The sequence below is a fragment of the Vulpes vulpes genome, chromosome 8 (genome assembly GCF_048418805.1).
Source record: "Vulpes vulpes isolate BD-2025 chromosome 8, VulVul3, whole genome shotgun sequence".
Taxonomy (NCBI): domain Eukaryota; kingdom Metazoa; phylum Chordata; class Mammalia; order Carnivora; family Canidae; genus Vulpes; species Vulpes vulpes.
The window spans coordinates 45,775,961-45,800,210 of NC_132787.1; positions in this window are offsets into that span (position 1 = coordinate 45,775,961).

A 24,250-nucleotide genomic window follows, 5' to 3' on the forward strand; every position below is an offset into this window, starting at 1 on the left:
GTATGCTTTGCAGGCAGATGTCTGCTAGACACTTTGATGGGAGGTAGGACCTAGCTACACTCTCATTGAACAAGGACGTCTGCAATGTCTGTATTTTCATATACTCTTGAGGAGAATCCTGTCACTTCCACATGCTATGCACAAAACCTCCTAGGGCGAATAACATTAGGATGCTGGGTACTATGTCTACGGGCAGTCAGGATGCGGGAGGGTCCTGCCCTGACCTCAGCTCGTAGAACGAAGCATGCCTACAAGCCAGCTTTCAACCAGCTGCGTTCTTAGGGCACTGAGAACGTAGCAGTACTCTAAGCCAGGAGGTACCCAGAATACCAATCCACTGCAGCTGGAGACACCTTCCAGGTCTGCTTATTCCACTTGCATCTCACAAGCCTCTGACAAACGGCTCTGATGCAGATGTTGGAAACTCTTTCTACAGGCAGTGTGCAACTGCGAGGGACTGAGGGTGAGCTCAACTCTCCGAAGTAAGTTGCTTTTGGACAAGGCGTTCAGCTAGCTTCTCTCGTATGGCACTTAGGATGTAGCACCTGGTTCGCACGGGTAAAACTAGGAAATCGCTGGATTGAGCTCGGATGCACTAGTCTTGTTGGCCGGGACTTTCCACTTAGCTCTCACAACACTTCAGGCAACCATCAGGGCTAGGCCTGTTAGGAGCGCGGTGTACCTGCAGGCAGGATGTGGGAGGGACAGTCCATAAGCTCAACTCTCGGAAGTGTGTATGCTTTGCAGGCAGATGTCTGCTAGACACTTTGATGGGAGCTAGGACCGAGCTACACTCTCATTGAACAAGGACGTTTGCATTGTCTGTATTGAGATCAGATACACTTGAGGAGAATCCTGGCACTTCCACAAGGTTTTCACAGAACCTCTTCGGCACCTAACATAAGGATGCTGGGACCTACGTCTACGGGCAGTCAGGATGCGGGAGGATCCTGCCCTGACGTCAGTTCGCACAAGGAAGCACGCCTACAAGCCAGCTTTCAACTAGCTGCGTTCCTCGGGCACTGAGAACGTAACAGTGTTCTAAGCCAGGAGGTACCCAGAATACCACTCCACTGCAGCTGGAGACACCATCCAGGTCTGCTTATTCCACTTGCATCTCACAAGCCTCTGACAAACGGCTCTGATGCAGATGTTGGAAACTCTTTCTACAGGCAGTGTGCAACTGCGAGGGACTGAGGGTGAGATCAACTCTCCGAGGTAAGTTGCTTTTGGACAAGGCGTTCAGCTAGCTTCTCTCGTATGGCACTTAGGATGTAGCACCTGGTTCGCACGGGTAAAACTAGGAAATCACTGGATTGAGCTCGGATGCACTAGTCTTGTTGGCCGGGACTTTCCACTTAGCTCTCACAACACTTCAGGCAACCATCAGGGCTAGGCCTGTTAGGAGCGCGGTGTACCTGCAGGCAGGATGTAGGAGGGACAGTCCATAAGCTCAACTCTCGGAAGTGTGTATGCTTTGCAGGCAGATGTCTGCTAGACACTATGATGGGAGCTAGGACCGAGCTACACTCTCATTGAACAAGGACGTTTGCAATGTCTGTATTTTCAGATACACTTGAGGAGAATCCTGTCACTTCCACATGCTATGCACAAAACCTCCTAGGGCGAATAACATTAGGATGCTGGGTACTATGTCTACGGGCAGTCAGGATGCGGTAGGGTCCTGCCCTGACCTCAGCTCGTAGAAGGAAGCATGCCTACAAGCCAGCTTTCAACCAGCTGCGTTCTTAGGGCACTGAGAACGTAGCAGTACTCTAAGCCAGGAGGTACCCAGAATACCACTCCAATGCAGCTGGAGACACCATCCAGGTCTGCTTATTCCACTTGCGTCTCACAAGCCTATGACAAACGGCTGTGGTGCAGATGTTGGAAACTCTTTCTGCAGGCAGTGTGCAACTGTGAGGGACTGAGGGTGAGCTCAACTCTCCAAAGTAAGTTGCTTTTGGACAAGGCGTTCAGCTAGCTTCTCTCGTATGGCACTTAGGATGTAGCACCTGGTTCGCACAGGAAAAACTAGGAAATCGCTGGATTGAGCTCGGATGCACTAGTCTTGTTGGCTGGGACTATCCACTTAGCTCTCACAACACTTCAGGCAACCATCAGGGCTAGGCCTGTTAGGAGCGCGGTGTACCTGCAGGCAGGATGTGGGAGGGACAGTCCATAAGCTCAACTCTCGGAAGTGTGTATGCTTTGCAGGCAGATGTCTGCTAGACACTTTGATGGGAGCTAGGACCGAGCTACACTCTCATTGAACAAGGACGTTTGCATTGTCTGTATTGAGATCAGATACACTTGAGGAGAATCCTGGCACTTCCACAAGGTTTTCACAGAACCTCTTCGGCACCTAACATAAGGATGCTGGGACCTACGTCTACGGGCAGTCAGGATGGGGGAGGATCCTGCCCTGACGTCAGTTCGCACAAGGAAGCACGCCTACAAGCCAGCTTTCAACTAGCTGCGTTCCTCGGGCACTGAGAACGTAACAGTGTTCTAAGCCAGGAGGTACCCAGAATACCACTCCACTGCAGCTGGAGACACCATCCAGGTCTGCTTATTCCACTTGCGTCTCACAAGCCTATGACAAACGGCTGTGGTGCAGATGTTGGAAACTCTTTCTGCAGGCAGTGTGCAACTGCGAGGGACTGAGGGTGAGCTCAACTCTCCGAAGTAAGTTGCTTTTGGACAAGGCGTTCAGCTAGCTTCTCTCGTATGGCACTTAGGATGTAGCACCTGGTTCGCACGGGAAAAACTAGGAAATCGCTGGATTGAGCTCGGATGCACTAGTCTTGTTGGCCGGGACTTTCCACTTAGCTCTCACAACACTTCAGGCAACCATCAGGGCTAGGCCTGTTAGGAGCGCGGTGTACCTGCAGGCAGGATGTGGGAGGGACAGTCCATAAGCTCAACTCTCGGAAGTGTGTATGCTTTGCAGGCAGATGTCTGCTAGACACTTTGATGGGAGCTAGGACCGAGCTACACTCTCATTGAACAAGGACGTTTGCAGTGTCTGTATTGAGATCAGATACACTTGAGGAGAATCCTGTCACTTCCACATGCTATGCGCAAAACCTACTAGGGCGAATAACATTAGGATGCTGGGTACTATGTCTACGGGCAGTCAGGATGCGGGAGGGTCCTGCCCTGACCTCAGCTCGTAGAAGGAAGCATGCCTACAAGCCAGCTTTCAACCAGCTGCGTTCTTAGGGCACTGAGAACGTAGCAGTACTCTAAGCCAGGAGGTACCCAGAATACCACTCCACTGCAGGTGGAGACACCATCCAGGTCTGCTTATTCCACTTGCGTCTCACAAGCCTCTGACAAACGGCTGTGTTGCAGATGTTGGAAACTCTTTCTGCAGGCAGTGTGCAACTGTGAGGGACTGAGGGTGAGCTCAACTCTCCGAAGTAAGTTGCTTTGGACAAGGCGTTCAGCTAGCTTCTCTCGTATGGCACTTAGGATGTAGCACCTGGTTCGCACGGGAAAAACTAGGAAATCGCTGGAATCAGCTTGGATGCACTAGTCTTGTGGGCAGGGACTTTCCACTTAGCTCTCACAACACTTCAGAGACGCATCGGGAATAGGCCTGTTTGGAGTGCCAGGTACTTGAAGGCAGGATGTGGGAGGGATAGTCCATAAGCTCAACTCTCGGAAGTGTGTATGCTTTGCAGGCAGATGTCTGCTAGACACTTTGATGGGAGGTAGGACCTAGCTACACTCTCATTGAACAAGGACGTCTGCAATGTCTGTATTTTCAGATACTCTTGAGGAGAATCCTGTCACTTCCACATGCTATGCACAAAACCTCCTAGGGCGAATAACATTAGGATGCTGGGTACTATGTCTACGGGCAGTCAGGATGCGGGAGGGTCCTGCCCTGACCTCAGCTCGTAGAACGAAGCATGCCTACAAGCCAGCTTTCAACCAGCTGCGTTCTTAGGGCACTGAGAACGTAGCAGTACTCTAAGCCAGGAGGTACCCAGAATACCACTCCACTGCAGCTGGAGACACCTTCCAGGTCTGCTTATTCCACTTGCATCTCACAAGCCTCTGACAAACGGCTCTGATGCAGATGTTGGAAACTCTTTCTACAGGCAGTGTGCAACTGCGAGGGACTGAGGGTGAGCTCAACTCTCCGAAGTAAGTTGCTTTTGGACAAGGCGTTCAGCTAGCTTCTCTCGTATGGCACTTAGGATGTAGCACCTGGTTCGCACGGGAAAAACTAGGAAATCGCTGGATTGAGCTCGGATGCACTAGTCTTGTTGGCCGGGACTTTCCACTTAGCTCTCACAACACTTCAGGCAACCATCAGGGCTAGGCCTGTTAGGAGCGCGGTGTACCTGCAGGCAGGATGTGGGAGGGACAGTCCATAAGCTCAACTCTCGGAAGTGTGTATGCTTTGCAGGCAGATGTCTGCTAGACACTTTGATGGGAGCTAGGACCGAGCTACACTCTCATTGAACAAGGACGTTTGCATTGTCTGTATTGAGATCAGATACACTTGAGGAGAATCCTGGCACTTCCACAAGGTTTTCACAGAACCTCTTCGGCACCTAACATAAGGATGCTGGGACCTACGTCTACGGGCAGTCAGGATGCGGGAGGATCCTTGCCCTGACGTCAGTTCGCACAAGGAAGCACGCCTACAAGCCAGCTTTCAACTAGCTGCGTTCCTCGGGCACTGAGAACGTAACAGTGTTCTAAGCCAGGAGGTACCCAGAATACCACTCCACTGCAGCTGGAGACACCATCCAGGTCTGCTTATTCCACTTGCGTCTCACAAGCCTCTGACAAAGGGCTCTGATGCAGATGTTGGAAACTCTTTCTACAGGCAGTGTGCAACTGCGAGGGACTGAGGGTGAGCTCAACTCTCCGAGGTAAGTTGCTTTTGGACAAGGCGTTCAGCTAGCTTCTCTCGTATGGCACTTAGGATGTAGCACCTGGTTCGCACGGGAAAAACTAGGAAATCGCTGGATTGAGCTCGGATGCACTAGTCTTGTTGGCCGGGACTTTCCACTTAGCTCTCACAACACTTCAGGCAACCATCAGGGCTAGGCCTGTTAGGAGCGCGGTGTACCTGCAGGCAGGATGTGGGAGGGACAGTCCATAAGCTCAACTCTCGGAAGTGTGTATGCTTTGCAGGCAGATGTCTGCTAGACACTTTGATGGGAGCTAGGACCGAGCTACACTCTCATTGAACAAGGACGTTTGCAGTGCCTGTATTGAGATCAGATACACTTGAGGAGAATCCTGTCACTTCCACATGCTATGCGCAAAACCTACTAGGGCGAATAACATTAGGATGCTGGGTACTATGTCTACGGGCAGTCAGGATGCGGGAGGGTCCTGCCCTGACCTCAGCTCGTAGAAGGAAGCATGCCTACAAGCCAGCTTTCAACCAGCTGCGTTCTTAGGGCACTGAGAACGTAGCAGTACTCTAAGCCAGGAGGTACCCAGAATACCACTCCACTGCAGGTGGAGACACCATCCAGGTCTGCTTATTCCACTTGCGTCTCACAAGCCTCTGACAAACGGCTGTGGTGCAGATGTTGGAAACTCTTTCTGCAGGCAGTGTGCAACTGTGAGGGACTGAGGGTGAGCTCAACTCTCCGAAGTAAGTTGCTTTGGACAAGGCGTTCAGCTAGCTTCTCTCGTATGGCACTTAGGATGTAGCACCTGGTTCGCACGGGAAAAACTAGGAAATCGCTGGAATCAGCTTGGATGCACTAGTCTTGTGGGCAGGGACTTTCCACTTAGCTCTCACAACACTTCAGAGACGCATCGGGAATAGGCCTGTTTGGAGTGCCAGGTACTTGAAGGCAGGATGTGGGAGGGATAGTCCATAAGCTCAACTCTCGGAAGTGTGTATGCTTTGCAGGCAGATGTCTGCTAGACACTTTGATGGGAGGTAGGACCTAGCTACACTCTCATTGAACAAGGACGTCTGCAATGTCTGTATTTTCATATACTCTTGAGGAGAATCCTGTCACTTCCACATGCTATGCACAAAACCTCCTAGGGCGAATAACATTAGGATGCTGGGTACTATGTCTACGGGCAGTCAGGATGCGGGAGGGTCCTGCCCTGACCTCAGCTCGTAGAACGAAGCATGCCTACAAGCCAGCTTTCAACCAGCTGCGTTCTTAGGGCACTGAGAACGTAGCAGTACTCTAAGCCAGGAGGTACCCAGAATACCACTCCACTGCAGCTGGAGACACCTTCCAGGTCTGCTTATTCCACTTGCATCTCACAAGCCTCTGACAAACGGCTCTGATGCAGATGTTGGAAACTCTTTCTACAGGCAGTGTGCAACTGCGAGGGACTGAGGGTGAGCTCAACTCTCCGAAGTAAGTTGCTTTTGGACAAGGCGTTCAGCTAGCTTCTCTCGTATGGCACTTAGGATGTAGCACCTGGTTCGCACGGGAAAAACTAGGAAATCGCTGGATTGAGCTCGGATGCACTAGTCTTCTTGGCCGGGACTTTCCACTTAGCTCTCACAACACTTCAGGCAACCATCAGGGTTAGGCCTGTTAGGAGCGCGGTGTACCTGCAGGCAGGATGTGGGAGGGACAGTCCATAAGCTCAACTCTCGGAAGTGTGTATGCTTTGCAGGCAGATGTCTGCTAGACACTTTGATGGGAGCTAGGACCGAGCTACACTCTCATTGAACAAGGACGTTTGCATTGTCTGTATTGAGATCAGATACACTTGAGGAGAATCCTGGCACTTCCACAAGGTTTTCACAGAACCTCTTCGGCACCTAACATAAGGATGCTGGGACCTACGTCTACGGGCAGTCAGGATGCGGGAGGATCCTTGCCCTGAAGTCAGTTCGCACAAGGAAGCACGCCTACAAGCCAGCTTTCAACTAGCTGCGTTCCTCGGGCACTGAGAACGTAACAGTGTTCTAAGCCAGGAGGTACCCAGAATACCACTCCACTGCAGCTGGAGACACCATCCAGGTCTGCTTATTCCACTTGCGTCTCACAAGCCTCTGACAAACGGCTCTGATGCAGATGTTGGAAACTCTTTCTACAGGCAGTGTGCAACTGCGAGGGACTGAGGGTGAGCTCAACTCTCCGAGGTAAGTTGCTTTTGGACAAGGCGTTCAGCTAGCTTCTCTCGTATGGCACTTAGGATGTAGCACCTGGTTCGCACGGGAAAAACTAGGAAATCGCTGGATTGAGCTCGGATGCACTAGTCTTGTTGGCCGGGACTTTCCACTTAGCTCTCACAACACTTCAGGCAACCATCAGGGCTAGGCCTTTTAGGAGCGCGGTGTACCTGCAGGCAGGATGTGGGAGGGACAGTCCATAAGCTCAACTCTCGGAAGTGTGTATGCTTTGCAGGCAGATGTCTGCTAGACACTTTGATGGGAGCTAGGACCGAGCTACACTCTCATTGAACAAGGACGTTTGCAGTGTCTGTATTGAGATCAGATACACTTGAGGAGAATCGTGTCACTTCCACATGCTATGCGCAAAACCTACTAGGGCGAATAACATTAGGATGCTGGGTACTATGTCTACGGGCAGTCAGGATGCGGGAGGGTCCTGCCCTGACCTCAGCTCGTAGAACGAAGCATGCCTACAAGCCAGCTTTCAACCAGCTGCGTTCTTAGGGCACTGAGAACGTAGCAGTACTCTAAGCCAGGAGGTACCCAGAATACCACTCCACTGCAGGTGGAGACACCATCCAGGTCTGCTTATTCCACTTGCGTCTCACAAGCCTCTGACAAACGGCTGTGTTGCAGATGTTGGAAACTCTTTCTGCAGGCAGTGTGCAACTGTGAGGGACTGAGGGTGAGCTCAACTCTCCGAAGTAAGTTGCTTTGGACAAGGCGTTCAGCTAGCTTCTCTCGTATGGCACTTAGGATGTAGCACCTGGTTCGCACGGGAAAAACTAGGAAATCGCTGGAATCAGCTTGGATGCACTAGTCTTGTGGGCAGGGACTTTCCACTTAGCTCTCACAACAGTTCAGAGACGCATCGGGAATAGGCCTGTTTGGAGTGCCAGGTACTTGAAGGCAGGATGTGGGAGGGATAGTCCATAAGCTCAACTCTCGGAAGTGTGTATGCTTTGCAGGCAGATGTCTGCTAGACACTTTGATGGGAGGTAGGACCTAGCTACACTCTCATTGAACAAGGACGTCTGCAATGTCTGTATTTTCATATACTCTTGAGGAGAATCCTGTCACTTCCACATGCTATGCACAAAACCTCCTAGGGCGAATAACATTAGGATGCTGGGTACTATGTCTACGGGCAGTCAGGATGCGGGAGGGTCCTGCCCTGACCTCAGCTCGTAGAACGAAGCATGCCTACAAGCCAGCTTTCAACCAGCTGCGTTCTTAGGGCACTGAGAACGTAGCAGTACTCTAAGCCAGGAGGTACCCAGAATACCAATCCACTGCAGCTGGAGACACCTTCCAGGTCTGCTTATTCCACTTGCATCTCACAAGCCTCTGACAAACGGCTCTGATGCAGATGTTGGAAACTCTTTCTACAGGCAGTGTGCAACTGCGAGGGACTGAGGGTGAGCTCAACTCTCCGAAGTAAGTTGCTTTTGGACAAGGCGTTCAGCTAGCTTCTCTCGTATGGCACTTAGGATGTAGCACCTGGTTCGCACGGGAAAAACTAGGAAATCGCTGGATTGAGCTCGGATGCACTAGTCTTGTTGGCCGGGACTTTCCACTTAGCTCTCACAACACTTCAGGCAACCATCAGGGCTAGGCCTGTTAGGAGCGCGGTGTACCTGCAGGCAGGATGTGGGAGGGACAGTCCATAAGCTCAACTCTCGGAAGTGTGTATGCTTTGCAGGCAGATGTCTGCTAGACACTTTGATGGGAGCTAGGACCGAGCTACACTCTCATTGAACAAGGACGTTTGCATTGTCTGTATTGAGATCAGATACACTTGAGGAGAATCCTGGCACTTCCACAAGGTTTTCACAGAACCTCTTCGGCACCTAACATAAGGATGCTGGGACCTACGTCTACGGGCAGTCAGGATGCGGGAGGATCCTGCCCTGACGTCAGTTCGCACAAGGAAGCACGCCTACAAGCCAGCTTTCAACTAGCTGCGTTCCTCGGGCACTGAGAACGTAACAGTGTTCTAAGCCAGGAGGTACCCAGAATACCACTCCACTGCAGCTGGAGACACCATCCAGGTCTGCTTATTCCACTTGCATCTCACAAGCCTCTGACAAACGGCTCTGATGCAGATGTTGGAAACTCTTTCTACAGGCAGTGTGCAACTGCGAGGGACTGAGGGTGAGATCAACTCTCCGAGGTAAGTTGCTTTTGGACAAGGCGTTCAGCTAGCTTCTCTCGTATGGCACTTAGGATGTAGCACCTGGTTCGCACGGGTAAAACTAGGAAATCACTGGATTGAGCTCGGATGCACTAGTCTTGTTGGCCGGGACTTTCCACTTAGCTCTCACAACACTTCAGGCAACCATCAGGGCTAGGCCTGTTAGGAGCGCGGTGTACCTGCAGGCAGGATGTAGGAGGGACAGTCCATAAGCTCAACTCTCGGAAGTGTGTATGCTTTGCAGGCAGATGTCTGCTAGACACTATGATGGGAGCTAGGACCGAGCTACACTCTCATTGAACAAGGACGTTTGCAATGTCTGTATTTTCAGATACACTTGAGGAGAATCCTGTCACTTCCACATGCTATGCACAAAACCTCCTAGGGCGAATAACATTAGGATGCTGGGTACTATGTCTACGGGCAGTCAGGATGCGGTAGGGTCCTGCCCTGACCTCAGCTCGTAGAAGGAAGCATGCCTACAAGCCAGCTTTCAACCAGCTGCGTTCTTAGGGCACTGAGAACGTAGCAGTACTCTAAGCCAGGAGGTACCCAGAATACCACTCCAATGCAGCTGGAGACACCTTCCAGGTCTGCTTATTCCACTTGCGTCTCACAAGCCTATGACAAACGGCTGTGGTGCAGATGTTGGAAACTCTTTCTGCAGGCAGTGTGCAACTGTGAGGGACTGAGGGTGAGCTCAACTCTCCGAAGTAAGTTGCTTTTGGACAAGGCGTTCAGCTAGCTTCTCTCGTATGGCACTTAGGATGTAGCACCTGGTTCGCACAGGAAAAACTAGGAAATCGCTGGATTGAGCTCGGATGCACTAGTCTTGTCGGCTGGGACTATCCACTTAGCTCTCACAACACTTCAGGCAACCATCAGGGCTAGGCCTGTTAGGAGCGCGGTGTACCTGCAGGCAGGATGTGGGAGGGACAGTCCATAAGCTCAACTCTCGGAAGTGTGTATGCTTTGCAGGCAGATGTCTGCTAGACACTTTGATGGGAGCTAGGACCGAGCTACACTCTCATTGAACAAGGACGTTTGCATTGTCTGTATTGAGATCAGATACACTTGAGGAGAATCCTGGCACTTCCACAAGGTTTTCACAGAACCTCTTCGGCACCTAACATAAGGATGCTGGGACCTACGTCTACGGGCAGTCAGGATGGGGGAGGATCCTGCCCTGACGTCAGTTCGCACAAGGAAGCACGCCTACAAGCCAGCTTTCAACTAGCTGCGTTCCTCGGGCACTGAGAACGTAACAGTGTTCTAAGCCAGGAGGTACCCAGAATACCACTCCACTGCAGCTGGAGACACCATCCAGGTCTGCTTATTCCACTTGCGTCTCACAAGCCTATGACAAACGGCTGTGGTGCAGATGTTGGAAACTCTTTCTGCAGGCAGTGTGCAACTGCGAGGGACTGAGGGTGAGCTCAACTCTCCGAAGTAAGTTGCTTTTGGACAAGGCGTTCAGCTAGCTTCTCTCGTATGGCACTTAGGATGTAGCACCTGGTTCGCACGGGAAAAACTAGGAAATCGCTGGATTGAGCTCGGATGCACTAGTCTTGTTGGCCGGGACTTTCCACTTAGCTCTCACAACACTTCAGGCAACCATCAGGGCTAGGCCTGTTAGGAGCGCGGTGTACCTGCAGGCAGGATGTGGGAGGGACAGTCCATAAGCTCAACTCTCGGAAGTGTGTATGCTTTGCAGGCAGATGTCTGCTAGACACTTTGATGGGAGCTAGGACCGAGCTACACTCTCATTGAACAAGGACGTTTGCATTGTCTGTATTGAGATCAGATACACTTGAGGAGAATCCTGGCACTTCCACAAGGTTTTCACAGAACCTCTTCGGCACCTAACATAAGGATGCTGGGACCTACGTCTACGGGCAGTCAGGATGCGGGAGGATCCTGCCCTGACGTCAGTTCGCACAAGGAAGCACGCCTACAAGCCAGCTTCCAACTAGCTGCGTTCCTCGGGCACTGAGAACGTAACAGTGTTCTAAGCCAGGAGGTACCCAGAATACCACTCCACTGCAGCTGGAGACACCATCCAGGTCTGCTTATTCCACTTGCATCTCACAAGCCTCTGACAAACGGCTCTGATGCAGATGTTGGAAACTCTTTCTACAGGCAGTGTGCAACTGCGAGGGACTGAGGGTGAGCTCAACTCTCCGAGGTAAGTTGCTTTTGGACAAGGCGTTCAGCTAGCTTCTCTCGTATGGCACTTAGGATGTAGCACCTGGTTCGCACGGGTAAAACTAGGAAATCGCTGGATTGAGCTCGGATGCACTAGTCTTGTTGGCCGGGACTTTCCACTTAGCTCTCACAACACTTCAGGCAACCATCAGGGCTAGGCCTGTTAGGAGCGCGGTGTACCTGCAGGCAGGATGTGGGAGGGACAGTCCATAAGCTCAACTCTCGGAAGTGTGTATGCTTTGCAGGCAGATGTCTGCTAGACACTTTGATGGGAGCTAGGACCGAGCTACACTCTCATTGAACAAGGACGTTTGCAGTGTCTGTATTGAGATCAGATACACTTGAGGAGAATCCTGTCACTTCCACATGCTACGCGCAAAACCTACTAGGGCGAATAACATTAGGATGCTGGGTACTATGTCTACGGGCAGTCAGGATGCGGGAGGGTCCTGCCCTGACCTCAGCTCGTAGAAGGAAGCATGCCTACAAGCCAGCTTTCAACCAGCTGCGTTCTTAGGGCACTGAGAACGTAGCAGTACTCTAAGCCAGGAGGTACCCAGAATACCACTCCACTGCAGGTGGAGACACCATCCAGGTCTGCTTATTCCACTTGCGTCTCACAAGCCTCTGACAAACGGCTGTGTTGCAGATGTTGGAAACTCTTTCTGCAGGCAGTGTGCAACTGTGAGGGACTGAGGGTGAGCTCAACTCTCCGAAGTAAGTTGCTTTGGACAAGGCGTTCAGCTAGCTTCTCTCGTATGGCACTTAGGATGTAGCACCTGGTTCGCACGGGAAAAACTAGGAAATCGCTGGAATCAGCTTGGATGCACTAGTCTTGTGGGCAGGGACTTTCCACTTAGCTCTCACAACACTTCAGAGACGCATCGGGAATAGGCCTGTTTGGAGTGCCAGGTACTTGAAGGCAGGATGTGGGAGGGATAGTCCATAAGCTCAACTCTCGGAAGTGTGTATGCTTTGCAGGCAGATGTCTGCTAGACACTTTGATGGGAGGTAGGACCTAGCTACACTCTCATTGAACAAGGACGTCTGCAATGTCTGTATTTTCAGATACTCTTGAGGAGAATCCTGTCACTTCCACATGCTATGCACAAAACCTCCTAGGGCGAATAACATTAGGATGCTGGGTACTATGTCTACGGGCAGTCAGGATGCGGGAGGGTCCTGCCCTGACCTCAGCTCGTAGAACGAAGCATGCCTACAAGCCAACTTTCAACCAGGTGCGTTCTTAGGGCACTGAGAACGTAGCAGTACTCTAAGCCAGGAGGTACCCAGAATACCACTCCACTGCAGCTGGAGACACCTTCCAGGTCTGCTTATTCCACTTGCATCTCACAAGCCTCTGACAAACGGCTCTGATGCAGATGTTGGAAACTCTTTCTACAGGCAGTGTGCAACTGCGAGGGACTGAGGGTGAGCTCAACTCTCCGAAGTAAGTTGCTTTTGGACAAGGCGTTCAGCTAGCTTCTCTCGTATGGCACTTAGGATGTAGCACCTGGTTCGCACGGGAAAAACTAGGAAATCGCTGGATTGAGCTCGGATGCACTAGTCTTGTTGGCCGGGACTTTCCACTTAGCTCTCACAACACTTCAGGCAACCATCAGGGCTAGGCCTGTTAGGAGCGCGGTGTACCTGCAGGCAGGATGTGGGAGGGACAGTCCATAAGCTCAACTCTCGGAAGTGTGTATGCTTTGCAGGCAGATGTCTGCTAGACACTTTGATGGGAGCTAGGACCGAGCTACACTCTCATTGAACAAGGACGTTTGCATTGTCTGTATTGAGATCAGATACACTTGAGGAGAATCCTGGCACTTCCACAAGGTTTTCACAGAACCTCTTCGGCACCTAACATAAGGATGCTGGGACCTACGTCTACGGGCAGTCAGGATGCGGGAGGATCCTTGCCCTGACGTCAGTTCGCACAAGGAAGCACGCCTACAAGCCAGCTTTCAACTAGCTGCGTTCCTCGGGCACTGAGAACGTAACAGTGTTCTAAGCCAGGAGGTACCCAGAATACCACTCCACTGCAGCTGGAGACACCATCCAGGTCTGCTTATTCCACTTGCGTCTCACAAGCCTCTGACAAACGGCTCTGATGCAGATGTTGGAAACTCTTTCTACAGGCAGTGTGCAACTGCGAGGGACTGAGGGTGAGCTCAACTCTCCGAGGTAAGTTGCTTTTGGACAAGGCGTTCAGCTAGCTTCTCTCGTATGGCACTTAGGATGTAGCACCTGGTTCGCACGGGAAAAACTAGGAAATCGCTGGATTGAGCTCGGATGCACTAGTCTTGTTGGCCGGGACTTTCCACTTAGCTCTCACAACACTTCAGGCAACCATCAGGGCTAGGCCTGTTAGGAGCGCGGTGTACCTGCAGGCAGGATGTGGGAGGGACAGTCCATAAGCTCAACTCTCGGAAGTGTGTATGCTTTGCAGGCAGATGTCTGCTAGACACTTTGATGGGAGCTAGGACCGAGCTACACTCTCATTGAACAAGGACGTTTGCAGTGTCTGTATTGAGATCAGATACACTTGAGGAGAATCGTGTCACTTCCACATGCTATGCGCAAAACCTACTAGGGCGAATAACATTAGGATGCTGGGTACTATGTCTACGGGCAGTCAGGATGCGGGAGGGTCCTGCCCTGACCTCAGCTCGTAGAACGAAGCATGCCTACAAGCCAGCTTTCAACCAGCTGCGTTCTTAGGGCACTGAGAACGTAGCAGTACTCTAAGCCAGGAGGTACCCAGAATACCACTCCACTGCAGGTGGAGACACCATCCAGGTCTGCTTATTCCACTTGCGTCTCACAAGCCTCTGACAAACGGCTGTGTTGCAGATGTTGGAAACTCTTTCTGCAGGCAGTGTGCAACTGTGAGGGACTGAGGGTGAGCTCAACTCTCCGAAGTAAGTTGCTTTGGACAAGGCGTTCAGCTAGCTTCTCTCGTATGGCACTTAGGATGTAGCACCTGGTTCGCACGGGAAAAACTAGGAAATCGCTGGAATCAGCTTGGATGCACTAGTCTTGTGGGCAGGGACTTTCCACTTAGCTCTCACAACAGTTCAGAGACGCATCGGGAATAGGCCTGTTTGGAGTGCCAGGTACTTGAAGGCAGGATGTGGGAGGGATAGTCCATAAGCTCAACTCTCGGAAGTGTGTATGCTTTGCAGGCAGATGTCTGCTAGACACTTTGATGGGAGGTAGGACCTAGCTACACTCTCATTGAACAAGGACGTCTGCAATGTCTGTATTTTCATATACTCTTGAGGAGAATCCTGTCACTTCCACATGCTATGCACAAAACCTCCTAGGGCGAATAACATTAGGATGCTGGGTACTATGTCTACGGGCAGTCAGGATGCGGGAGGGTCCTGCCCTGACCTCAGCTCGTAGAACGAAGCATGCCTACAAGCCAGCTTTCAACCAGCTGCGTTCTTAGGGCACTGAGAACGTAGCAGTACTCTAAGCCAGGAGGTACCCAGAATACCAATCCACTGCAGCTGGAGACACCTTCCAGGTCTGCTTATTCCACTTGCATCTCACAAGCCTCTGACAAACGGCTCTGATGCAGATGTTGGAAACTCTTTCTACAGGCAGTGTGCAACTGCGAGGGACTGAGGGTGAGCTCAACTCTCCGAAGTAAGTTGCTTTTGGACAAGGCGTTCAGCTAGCTTCTCTCGTATGGCACTTAGGATGTAGCACCTGGTTCGCACGGGAAAAACTAGGAAATCGCTGGATTGAGCTCGGATGCACTAGTCTTGTTGGCCGGGACTTTCCACTTAGCTCTCACAACACTTCAGGCAACCATCAGGGCTAGGCCTGTTAGGAGCGCGGTGTACCTGCAGGCAGGATGTGGGAGGGACAGTCCATAAGCTCAACTCTCGGAAGTGTGTATGCTTTGCAGGCAGATGTCTGCTAGACACTTTGATGGGAGCTAGGACCGAGCTACACTCTCATTGAACAAGGACGTTTGCATTGTCTGTATTGAGATCAGATACACTTGAGGAGAATCCTGGCACTTCCACAAGGTTTTCACAGAACCTCTTCGGCACCTAACATAAGGATGCTGGGACCTACGTCTACGGGCAGTCAGGATGCGGGAGGATCCTGCCCTGACGTCAGTTCGCACAAGGAAGCACGCCTACAAGCCAGCTTTCAACTAGCTGCGTTCCTCGGGCACTGAGAACGTAACAGTGTTCTAAGCCAGGAGGTACCCAGAATACCACTCCACTGCAGGTGGAGACACCATCCAGGTCTGCTTATTCCACTTGCATCTCACAAGCCTCTGACAAACGGCTCTGATGCAGATGTTGGAAACTCTTTCTACAGGCAGTGTGCAACTGCGAGGGACTGAGGGTGAGATCAACTCTCCGAGGTAAGTTGCTTTTGGACAAGGCGTTCAGCTAGCTTCTCTCGTATGGCACTTAGGATGTAGCACCTGGTTCGCACGGGTAAAACTAGGAAATCACTGGATTGAGCTCGGATGCACTAGTCTTGTTGGCCGGGACTTTCCACTTAGCTCTCACAACACTTCAGGCAACCATCAGGGTTAGGCCTGTTAGGAGCGCGGTGTACCTGCAGGCAGGATGTAGGAGGGACAGTCCATAAGCTCAACTCTCGGAAGTGTGTATGCTTTGCAGGCAGATGTCTGCTAGACACTTTGATGGGAGCTAGGACCGAGCTACACTCTCATTGAACAAGGACGTTTGCAATGTCTGTATTTTCAGATACACTTGAGGAGAATCCTGTCACTTCCACATGCTATGCACAAAACCTCCTAGGGCGAATAACATTAGGATGCTGGGTACTATGTCTACGGGCAGTCAGGATGCGGTAGTGTCCTGCCCTGACCTCAGCTCGTAGAAGGAAGCATGCCTACAAGCCAGCTTTCAACCAGCTGCGTTCTTAGGGCAATGAGAACGTAACAGTACTCTAAGCCAGGAGGTACCCAGAATACCACTCCAATGCAGCTGGAGACACCTTCCAGGTCTGCTTATTCCACTTGCGTCTCACAAGCCTATGACAAACGGCTGTGGTGCAGATGTTGGAAACTCTTTCTGCAGGCAGTGTGCAACTGTGAGGGACTGAGGGTGAGCTCAACTCTCCGAAGTAAGTTGCTTTTGGACAAGGCGTTCAGCTAGCTTCTCTCGTATGGCACTTAGGATGTAGCACCTGGTTCGCACAGGAAAAACTAGGAAATCGCTGGATTGAGCTCGGATGCACTAGTCTTGTTGGCTGGGACTATCCACTTAGCTCTCACAACACTTCAGGCAACCATCAGGGCTAGGCCTGTTAGGAGCGCGGTGTACCTGCAGGCAGGATGTGGGAGGGACAGTCCATAAGCTCAACTCTCGGAAGTGTGTATGCTTTGCAGGCAGATGTCTGCTAGACACTTTGATGGGAGCTAGGACCGAGCTACACTCTCATTGAACAAGGACGTTTGCATTGTCTGTATTGAGATCAGATACACTTGAGGAGAATCCTGGCACTTCCACAAGGTTTTCACAGAACCTCTTCGGCACCTAACATAAGGATGCTGGGACCTACGTCTACGGGCAGTCAGGATGGGGGAGGATCCTGCCCTGACGTCAGTTCGCACAAGGAAGCACGCCTACAAGCCAGCTTTCAACTAGCTGCGTTCCTCGGGCACTGAGAACGTAACAGTGTTCTAAGCCAGGAGGTACCCAGAATACCACTCCACTGCAGCTGGAGACACCATCCAGGTCTGCTTATTCCACTTGCGTCTCACAAGCCTATGACAAACGGCTGTGGTGCAGATGTTGGAAACTCTTTCTGCAGGCAGTGTGCAACTGCGAGGGACTGAGGGTGAGCTCAACTCTCCGAAGTAAGTTGCTTTTGGACAAGGCGTTCAGCTAGCTTCTCTCGTATGGCACTTAGGATGTAGCACCTGGTTCGCACGGGAAAAACTAGGAAATCGCTGGATTGAGCTCGGATGCACTAGTCTTGTTGGCCGGGACTTTCCACTTAGCTCTCACAACACTTCAGGCAACCATCAGGGCTAGGCCTGTTAGGAGCGCGGTGTACCTGCAGGCAGGATGTGGGAGGGACAGTCCATAAGCTCAACTCTCGGAAGTGTGTATGCTTTGCAGGCAGATGTCTGCTAGACACTTTGATGGGAGCTAGGACCGAGCTACACTCTCATTGAACAAGGACGTTTGCATTGTCTGTATTGAGATCAGATACACTTGAGGAGAATCCTGGCACTTCCACAAGGTTTTCACAGAACCTCTTCGGCACCTAACATAAGGATGCTGGGACCTACGTCTACGGGCAGTCAGGATGCGGGAGGATCCTGCCCTGACGTCAGTTCGCACAAGGAAGCACGCCTACAAGCCAGCTTCCAACTAGCTGCGTTCCTCGGGCACTGAGAACGTAACAGTGTTCTAAGCCAGGAGGTACCCAGAATACCACTCCACTGCAGCTGGAGACACCATCCAGGTCTGCTTATTCCACTTGCATCTCACAAGCCTCTGACAAACGGCTCTGATGCAGATGTTGGAAACTCTTTCTACAGGCAGTGTGCAACTGCGAGGGACTGAGGGTGAGCTCAACTCTCCGAGGTAAGTTGCTTTTGGACAAGGCGTTCAGCTAGCTTCTCTCGTATGGCACTTAGGATGTAGCACCTGGTTCGCACGGGTAAAACTAGGAAATCGCTGGATTGAGCTCGGATGCACTAGTCTTGTTGGCCGGGACTTTCCACTTAGCTCTCACAACACTTCAGGCAACCATCAGGGCTAGGCCTGTTAGGAGCGCGGTGTACCTGCAGGCAGGATGTGGGAGGGACAGTCCATAAGCTCAACTCTCGGAAGTGTGTATGCTTTGCAGGCAGATGTCTGCTAGACACTTTGATGGGAGCTAGGACCGAGCTACACTCTCATTGAACAAGGACGTTTGCAATGTCTGTATTTTCAGATACACTTGAGGAGAATCCTGTCACTTTCACATGCTATGCACAAAACCTCCTAGGGCGAATAACATTAGGATGCTGGGTACTATGTCTACGGGCAGTCAGGATGCGGGAGCGTCCTGCCCTGACCTCAGCTCGTAGAAGGAAGCATGCCTACAAGCCAGCTTTCAACCAGCTGCGTTCTCAGGGCACTGAGAACGTAGCAGTACTCTAAGCCAGGAGGTACCCAGAATACCACTCCACTGCAGCTGGAGACACCATCCAGGTCTGCTTATTCCACTTGCGTCTCACAAGCCTATGACAAACGGCTGTGGTGCAGATGTTGGAAACTCTTTCTGCAGGCAGTGTGCAACTGTGAGGGACTGAGGGTGAGCTCAACTCTCCGAAGTAAGTTGCTTTTGGACAAGGCGTTCAGCTAGCTTCTCTCGTATGGCACTTAGGATGTAGCACCTGGTTCGCACGGGAAAAACTAGGAAATCGCTGGATTTAGCTCGGATGCACTAGTCTTGTTGGCCGGGACTTTCCACTTAGCTCTCACAACACTTCAGGCAACCATCAGGGCTAGGCCTGTTAGGAGCGCGGTGTACCTGCAGGCAGGATGTGGGAGGGACAGTCCATAAGCTCAACTCTCGGAAGTGTGTATGCTTTGCAGGCAGATGTCTGCTAGACACTTTGATGGGAGCTAGGACCGAGCTACACTCTCATTGAACAAGGACGTTTGCATTGTCTGTATTGAGATCAGATACACTTGAGGAGAATCCTGGCACTTCCACAAGGTTTTCACAGAACCTCTTCGGCACCTAACATAAGGATGCTGGGACCTACGTCTACGGGCAGTCAGGATGCGGGAGGATCCTGCCCTGACGTCAGTTCGCACAAGGAAGCACGCCTACAAGCCAGCTTCCAACTAGCTGCGTTCCTCGGGCACTGAGAACGTAACAGTGTTCTAAGCCAGGAGGTACCCAGAATACCACTCCACTGCAGCTGGAGACACCATCCAGGTCTGCTTATTCCACTTGCATCTCACAAACCTCTGACAAACGGCTCTGATGCAGATGTTGGAAACTCTTTCTACAGGCAGTGTGCAACTGCGAGGGACTGAGGGTGAGCTCAACTCTCCGAAGTAAGTTGCTTTTGGACAAGGCGTTCAGCTAGCTTCTCTCGTATGGCACTTAGGATGTAGCACCTGGTTCGCACGGGAAAAACTAGGAAATCGCTGGATTGCGCTCGGATGCACTAGTCTTGTTGGCCGGGACTTTCCACTTAGCTCTCACAACACTTCAGGCAACCATCAGGGCTAGGCCTGTTAGGAGCGCGGTGTACCTGCAGGCAGGATGTGGGAGGGACAGTCCATAAGCTCAACTCTCGGAAGTGTGTATGCTTTGCAGGCAGATGTCTGCTAGACACTTTGATGGGAGCTAGGACCGAGCTACACTCTCATTGAACAAGGACGTTTGCATTGTCTGTATTGAGATCAGATACACTTGAGGAGAATCCTGGCACTTCCACAAGGTTTTCACAGAACCTCTTCGGCACCTAACATAAGGATGCTGGGACCTACGTCTACGGGCAGTCAGGATGCGGGAGGATCCTTGCCCTGACGTCAGTTCGCACAAGGATGCAGGCCTACAAGCCAGCTTTCAACTAGCTGCGTTCCTCGGGCACTGAGAACGTAACAGTGTTCTAAGCCAGGAGGTACCCAGAATACCACTCCACTGCAGCTGGAGACACCATCCAGGTCTGCTTATTCCACTTGCATCTCACAAGCCTCTGACAAACGGCTCTGATGCAGATATTGGAAACTCTTTCTACAGGCAGTGTGCAACTGCGAGGGACTGAGGGTGAGCTCAACTCTCCGAGGTAAGTTGCTTTTGGACAAGGCGTTCAGCTAGCTTCTCTCGTATGGCACTTAGGATGTAGCACCTGGTTCGCACGGGAAAAACTAGGAAATCGCTGGATTGAGCTCGGATGCACTAGTCTTGTTGGCCGGGACTTTCCACTTAGCTCTCACAACACTTCAGGCAACCATCAGGGCTAGGCCTGTTAGGAGCGCGGTGTACCTGCAGGCAGGATGTGGGAGGGACAGTCCATAAGCTCAACTCTCGGAAGTGTGTATGCTTTGCAGGCAGATGTCTGCTAGACACTTTGATGGGAGCTAGGACCGAGCTACACTCTCATTGAACAAGGACGTTTGCAGTGTCTGTATTGAGATCAGATACACTTGAGGAGAATCTTGTCACTTCCACATGCTATCCGCAAAACCTACTAGGGCGAATAACATTAGGATGCTGGGTACTATGTCTACGGGCAGTCAGGATGCGGGAGGGTCCTGCCCTGACCTCAGCTCGTAGAAGGAAGCATGCCTACAAGCCAGCTTTCAACCAGCTGCGTTCTTAGGGCACTGAGAACGTAGCAGTACTCTAAGCCAGGAGGTACCCAGAATACCACTCCACTGCAGCTGGAGACACCATCCAGGTCTGCTTATTCCACTTGCGTCTCACAAGCCTCTGACAAACGGCTGTGGTGCAGATGTTGGAAACTCTTTCTGCAGGCAGTGTGCAACTGTGAGGGACTGAGGGTGAGCTCAACTCTCCGAAGTAAGTTGCTTTGGACAAGGCGTTCAGGTAGCTTCTCTCTATGGCACTTAGGATGTAGCACCTGGTTCGCACGGGAAAAACTAGGAAATCGCTGGAATCAGCTTGGATGCACTAGTCTTGTGGGCAGGGACTTTCCACTTAGCTCTCACAACACTTCAGAGAAGCATCGGGAATAGGCCTGTTTGGAGTGCCAGGTACTTGAAGGCAGGATGTGGGAGGGATAGTCCATAAGCTCAACTCTCGGAAGTGTGTATGCTTTGCAGGCAGATGTCTGCTAGACACTTTGATGGGAGCTAGGACCTAGCTACACTCTCATTGAACAAGGACGTCTGCAATGTCTGTATTTTCAGATACTCTTGAGGAGAATCCTGTCACTTCCACATGCTATGCACAAAACCTCCTAGGGCGAATAACATTAGGATGCTGGGTACTATGTCTACGGGCAGTCAGGATGCGGGAGGGTCCTGCCCTGACCTCAGCTCATAGAACGAAGCATGCCTACAAGCCAGCTTTCAACCAGCTGCGTTCTTAGGGCACTGAGAACGTAGCAGTACTCTAAGCCAGGAGGTACCCAGAATACCACTCCACTGCAGCTGGAGACACCTTCCAGGTCTGCTTATTCCACTTGCATCTCACAAGCCTCTGACAAACGGCTCTGATGCAGATGTTGGAAACTCTTTCTACAGGCAGTGTGCAACTGCGAGGGACTGAGGGTGAGCTCAACTCTCCGAAGTAAGTTGCTTTTGGACAAGGCGTTCAGCTAGCTTCTCTCGTATGGCACTTAGGATGTAGCACCTGGTTCGCACGGGAAAAACTAGGAAATCGCTGGATTGAGCTCGGATGCACTAGTCTTGTTGGCCGGGACTTTCCACTTAGCTCTCACAACACTTCAGGCAACCATCAGGGCTAGGCCTGTTAGGAGCGCGGTGTACCTGCAGGCAGGATGTGGGAGGGACAGTCCATAAGCTCAACTCTCGGAAGTGTGTATGCTTTGCAGGCAGATGTCTGCTAGACACTTTGATGGGAGCTAGGACCGAGCTACACTCTCATTGAACAAGGACGTTTGCATTGTCTGTATTGAGATCAGATACACTTGAGGAGAATCCTGGCACTTCCACAAGGTTTTCACAGAACCTCTTCGGCACCTAACATAAGGATGCTGGGACCTACGTCTACGGGCAGTCAGGATGCGGGAGGATACTGCCCTGACGTCAGTTCGCACAAGGAAGCACGCCTACAAGCCAGCTTTCAACTAGCTGCGTTCCTCGGGCACTGAGAACGTAGCAGTACTCTAAGCCAGGAGGTACCCAGAATACCACTCCACTGCAGCTGGAGACACCATCCAGGTCTGCTTATTCCACTTGCATCTCACAAGCCTCTGACAAACGGCTCTGATGCAGATGTTGGAAACTCTTTCTACAGGCAGTGTGCAACTGCGAGGGACTGAGGGTGAGCTCAACTCTCCGAAGTAAGTTGCTTTTGGACAAGGCGTTCAGCTAGCTTCTCTCGTATGGCACTTAGGATGTAGCACCTGGTTCGCACGGGAAAAACTAGGAAATCGCTGGATTGAGCTCGGATGCACTAGTCTTGTTGGCCGGGACTTTCCACTTAGCTCTCACAACACTTCAGGCAACCATCAGGGCTAGGCCTGTTAGGAGCGCGGTGTACCTGCAGGCAGGATGTGGGAGGGACAGTCCATAAGCTCAACTCTCGGAAGTGTGTATGCTTTGCAGGCAGATGTCTGCTAGACACTTTGATGGGAGCTAGGACCGAGCTACACTCTCATTGAACAAGGACGTTTGCATTGTCTGTATTGAGATCAGATACACTTGAGGAGAATCCTGGCACTTCCACAAGGTTTTCACAGAACCTCTTCGGCACCTAACATAAGGATGCTGGGACCTACGTCTACGCGCAGTCAGGATGCGGGAGGATCCTGCCCTGACGTCAGTTCGCACAAGGAAGCACGCCTACAAGCCAGCTTTCAACTAGCTGCGTTCCTCGGGCACTGAGAACGTAACAGTGTTCTAAGCCAGGAGGTACCCAGAATACCACTCCACTGCAGCTGGAGACACCATCCAGGTCTGCTTATTCCACTTGCATCTCACAAGCCTCTGACAAACGGCTCTGATGCAGATGTTGGAAACTCTTTCTACAGGCAGTGTGCAACTGCGAGGGACTGAGGGTGAGCTCAACTCTCCGAAGTAAGTTGCTTTTGGACAAGGCGTTCAGCTAGCTTCTCTCGTATGGCACTTAGGATGTAGCACCTGGTTCGCACGGGAAAAACTAGGAAATCGCTGGATTGAGCTCGGATGCACTAGTCTTGTTGGCCGGGACTTTCCACTTAGCTCTCACAACACTTCAGGCAACCATCAGGGCTAGGCCTGTTAGGAGCGCGGTGTACCTGCAGGCAGGATGTGGGAGGGACAGTCCATAAGCTCAACTCTCGGAAGTGTGTATGCTTTGCAGGCAGATGTCTGCTAGACACTTTGATGGGAGCTAGGACCGAGCTACACTCTCATTGAACAAGGACGTTTGCATTGTCTGTATTGAGATCATATACACTTGAGGAGAATCCTGGCACTTCCACAAGGTTTTCACAGAACCTCTTCGGCACCTAACATAAGGATGCTGGGACCTACGTCTACGGGCAGTCAGGATGCGGGAGGATCCTGCCCTGACGTCAGTTCGCACAAGGAAGCACGCCTACAAGCCAGCTTTCAACTAGCTGAGTTCCTCGGGCACTGAGAACGTAGCAGTACTCTAAGCCAGGAGGTACCCAGAATACCACTCCACTGCAGCTGGAGACACCATCCAGGTCTGCTTATTCCACTTGCATCTCACAAGCCTCTGACAAACGGCTCTGATGCAGATGTTGGAAACTCTTTCTACAGGCAGTGTGCAACTGCGAGGGACTGAGGGTGAGCTCAACTCTCCGAAGTAAGTTGCTTTTGGACAAGGCGTTCAGCTAGCTTCTCTCGTATGGCACTTAGGATGTAGCACCTGGTTCGCACGGGAAAAACTAGGAAATCGCTGGATTGAGCTCGGATGCACTAGTCTTGTTGGCCGGGACTTTCCACTTAGCTCTCACAACACTTCAGGCAACCATCAGGGCTAGGCCTGTTAGGAGCGCGGTGTACCTGCAGGCAGGATGTGGGAGGGACAGTCCATAA